This window comes from Astyanax mexicanus, chromosome 16, assembly GCF_023375975.1.
Source record: "Astyanax mexicanus isolate ESR-SI-001 chromosome 16, AstMex3_surface, whole genome shotgun sequence".
Lineage (NCBI taxonomy): Eukaryota > Metazoa > Chordata > Actinopteri > Characiformes > Acestrorhamphidae > Astyanax > Astyanax mexicanus.
This window is the reverse complement of record NC_064423.1, coordinates 250,768-254,894: the sequence shown is the minus strand read 5'-3', so window position 1 is coordinate 254,894 and position 4,127 is coordinate 250,768. Positions and strand designations below refer to the sequence as shown.

General features: G+C 52.1%; 1 long non-coding RNA gene across 1 annotated transcript; it reads left to right on the top strand.

The window, feature by feature from the left end:
- The first annotated feature begins 885 nt into the window (after positions 1-885).
- LOC125782166 (uncharacterized) lies at positions 886-1,990 on the top strand. The gene is made up of 3 exons (XR_007424714.1): positions 886-906; positions 1,098-1,125; positions 1,952-1,990. It is a non-coding gene; the product is annotated as an uncharacterized LOC125782166 (long non-coding RNA).
- Positions 1,991-4,127: the final 2,137 nt, after the last annotated feature.

The window sequence follows — 4,127 nt, the reverse complement described above, 5'->3', positions numbered from 1 at the left end:
CACTTCTTATTAACAGCTGTGGTCTTATTAAGCATGGACACGGTGGTTCCAGACAATTTTTAACCACACAGTGCAGTGAGACCAGAGGTGGAGCCAGACTCACCTACGCATTTAGTAGATCCAACTGAGTAGATAGTATATATAAACACAAAGATATATACGTGTATATGTGTGTGTGTGTGTGTGTGTGTGTGTGTGTGTGAGGTGTGTGTGTGTGTGAGGTGTGTGTGTGTGTGTGTGTGAGGTGTGTGTGTGAGGTGCGTGTGTGTGAGGTGTGTGTGGTGTGTGAGGTGTGTGTGTGTGTGAGGTGTGTGTGTGTGTGTGTGTGTGTGTGTGTGAGGTGTGTGAGGTGTGTGTGTGTGTGAGGTGTGTGTGTGTGTGTGGTGTGTGTGGTGTGTGTGTGGTGTGTGTGTGATAGATAGATAGATAGATAGATAGATAGATAGATAGATAGATAGATAGATAGATAGATAGATAGATAGATAGATAGATAGATAGAAAGATACTTTATTGATCCCCGGGGGGAAATTCTGTGAGGTGAATTCTGTATGTGAGGTGTGTGTGTGGTGTGTGTGGTGTGTGTGGTGTGTGAGGTGTGTGAGGTGTGTGTGTGGTATGTGTGTGTGTGTGTGAGGTGTGTGTGTGTGTGTGTGTGTGTGTTTGGTGTGTGTGGTGTGTTTGGTGTGTGTGTGTGTGTGTGTTTGGTGTGTGTGGTGTGTTTGGTGTGTGTGTGTGAGGTGTGTGTGTGTGTGAGGTGTGTGTGTGAGGTGTGTGAGGTGTGTGTGTGTGGTGTGTGAGGTGTGTGTGTGTGAGGTGTGTGTGTGTGTGTGTGTGAGGTGGTGTGTGAGGTGTGTGGTGTGTGTGTGTGTGTGTGCGGTGTGTGAGGTGTGTGTGTGGTGTGTGTGTGTGTGAGGTGTGTGTGTGAGGTGTATGAGGTGTGTGTGTGAGGTGTGTGTGAGGTGTGTGTGAGGTGTGTGTGTGTGGTGTGTGAGGTGTGTGTGTGTGTGTGAGGTGTGTGTGTGTGGTGTGTGTGGTGTGTGAGGTGTGTGTGTGTGTGTGTGAGGTGTGTGTGTGTGTGTGTGTGTGCGGTGTGTGAGGTGTGTGTGGTGTGTGTGTGTGTGTGTGGTGTGTGTGTGTGTGAGGTGTGTGTGGTGTGTGTGTGTGTGTGTGAGGTGTTTGAGGTGTGTGAGGTGTGTGTGTGTGTGTGTGAGGTGTGTGTGTGTGAGGTGTGTGAGGTTTGTGTGTGTGTGAGGTGTGTGAGGTGTGTGTGTGTGGTGTGTGTGTGTGTGTGCGGTGTTTGAGGTGTGTGTGAGGTGTGTGAGGTGTGTGAGGTGTGTGAGGTGTGTGTGTGTGTGTGTGGTGTGTGAGGTGTGTGTGTGTGAGGTGTGTGTGTGTGTGAGGTGGTGTGTGTGGTGTGTGTGGTGTGTGTGGTGTGTGAGGTGTGTGTGGTGTGTGTGTGTGGTGTGTGTGTGTGTGTGTGGTGTGTGTGTGTGTGTGCGGTGTGTGAGGTGTGTGTGGTGTGTGTGTGTGTGTGGTGTGTGTGTGTGTGAGGTGTGTGTGTGTGTGAGGTGTGTGAGGTGTGTGTGTGAGGTGTGTGAGGTGTGTGTGAGGTGTGTGTGTGTGGTGTGTGTGGTGTGTGAGGTGTGTGTGTGTGTGAGGTGTGTGTGGTGTGTGTGGTGTGTGAGGTGTGTGTGTGTGTGTGTGTGAGGTGTGTGTGTGTGGTGTGTGTGTGTGTGTGCGGTGTGTGTGGTGTGTGTGTGTGTGGTGTGTGTGTGTGTGTGTGAGGTGTTTGAGGTGTGTGTGTGTGTGCGTGTGAGGTGTGTGAGGTGTGTGTGTGTGAGGTGTGTGTGAGGTGTGTGTGTGGTGTGTGAGGTGTGTGTGTGTGTGAGGTGTTTGAGGTGTGTGAGGTGTGTGAGGTGTGTGTGTGTGTGAGGTGTGTGAGGTGTGTGAGGTGTGTGTGTGTGTGTGTGGTGTGTGTGTGTGTGCGGTGTGTGTGGTGTGTGTGTGTGTGATGTGTGTGTGTGTGAGGTGTGTGTGTGTGTGCGTGTGAGGTGTGTGAGGTGTGTGTGTGTGAGGTGTGTGTGAGGTGTGTGTGAGGTGTGTGTGTGGTGTGTGAGGTGTGTGTGTGTGTGAGGTGTTTGAGGTGTGTGAGGTGTGTGTGTGAGATGTGTGTGTGTGTGTGAGGTGTGTGTGGGTGTGTGAGGTGTGTGTGGCGTGTGAGGTGTGTGTGTGAGGTGTGTGAGGTGTGTGAGGTGTGTGTGTGTGTGTGTGTGTGAGGTGTGTGAGGTTTGTGTGTGAGGTGTTTGAGGTGTGTGAGGTGTGTGTGTGTGTGTGAGGTGTGTGAGGTTTGTGTGTGTGTGAGGTGTGTGAGGTGTGTGTGAGGTGTGTGTGTGTGTGGTGTGTGTGGTGTGTGAGAGGTGTGAGAGGTGTGTGAGGTGTGTGTGAGGTGTGTGAGGTGTGTGAGGTGTGTGTGAGGTGTGTGTGTGTGTGTGAGGTGTGTGTGAGGTGTGTGTGGTGTGTGTGTGTGTGTGTGTGTGAGGTGTGTGAGGTGTGTGTGTGAGGTGTGTGTGTGTGTGTGAGGTGTGTGAGGTGTGTGTGTGAGGTGTGTGTGTGTGAGGTGTGTGTGTGTGTGTGTGAGGTGTGTGTGGGAGTGTGTGTGTGTGAGGTGTGTGTGTGGTGTGTGTGTGTGGTGTGTGTGTGTGTGTGAGGTGTGTGTGTGTGTGTGGTGTCTGTGTGTGTGTGAGGTGTGTGTGTGTGTGTGTGAGGTGTGTGTGGTGTGTGTGTGTGTGTGAGGTGTGTGTGTGAGGTGTGTGTGGGAGTGTGTGTGTGTGAGGTGTGTGTGTGTGGTGTGTGAGGTGTGTGTGAGGTGTGTGTGAGGTGTGTATGAGGTGTGTGTGGTGTGTGTGTGTGTGAGGTGTGTGTGAGGTGTGTGTGTGTGTGTGTGTGTGAGGTGTGTGTGTGTGTGGTGTCTAGGTGTGTGTGTGTGTGTGTGAGGTGTGTGAGGTGTGTGTGTGAGGTGTGTGTGAGGTGTGTGTGAGGTGTGTGTGTGTGGTGTGTGTGGTGTGTGAGGTGTGTGTGTGTGTGTGTGTGTGTGTGAGGTGTGTGTGTGTGGTGTGTGTGAGGTGTGTGTGGTGTGTGTGTGTGTGTGGTGTGTGTGTGTGTGAGGTGTGTGTGGTGTGTGTGTGTGTGTGTGTGAGGTGTTTGAGGTGTGTGAGGTGTGTGTGTGTGTGTGTGAGGTGTGTGTGAGGTGTGTGTGAGGTGTGTGTGAGGTGTGTGTGTGTGGTGTGTGTGTGTGGTGTGTGTGAGGTGTGTGTGAGGTGTGTGTGTGTGGTGTGTGTGGTGTGTGAGGTGTGTGTGTGTGTGAGGTGTTTGAGGTGTGTGAGGTGTGTGTGTGTGAGGTGTGTGAGGTGTGTGTGTGAGGTGTGTGAGGTGTGTGTGGTGTGTGAGGTGTGTGTGGTGTGTGTGTGTGTGTGTGAGGTGTGTGTGTGTGGTGTGTGTGTGTGTGTGCGGTGTGTGTGTGTGTGTGTGTGCGGTGTGTGAGGTGTGTGTGGTGTGTGTTTGTGTGTGTGGTGTGTGTGTGTGTGAGGTGTGTGTGGTGTGTGTGTATGTGTGTGTGTGTGTGAGGTGTTTGAGGTGTGTGAGGTGTGTGTGTGTGTGTGAGGTGTGTGAGGTTTGTGTGTGAGGTGTTTGAGGTGTGTGAGGTGTGTGTGTGTGTGTGTGTGTGAGGTGTGTGAGGTTTGTGTGTGTGTGAGGTGTGTGAGGTGTGTGTGAGGTGTGTGTGAGGTGTGTGTGTGTGAGGTGTGTGTGTGTGGTGTGTGTGGTGTGTGAGGTGTGTGTGAGGTGTTTGAGGTGTGTGAGGTGTGTGTGTGTGTGAGGTGTGTGAGGTGTGTGAGATGTGTGTGTGTGTGTGAGGTGTGTGTGAGGTGTGTGTGGTGTGTGTGGGTGTGTGTGTGAGGTGTGTGAGGTGTGTGTGTGTGTGAGGTGTGTGAGGTGTGTGTGTGTGTGTGAGGTGTGTGAGGTGTGTGTGTGAGGTGTGTGTGTGTGTGGTGTCTGTGTGTGTGTGAGGTGTGTGTGTGTGTGTGTGAGGTGTGTGTGGTGTGTGTGGTGTGTGTGTGTGAGGTGTGTGT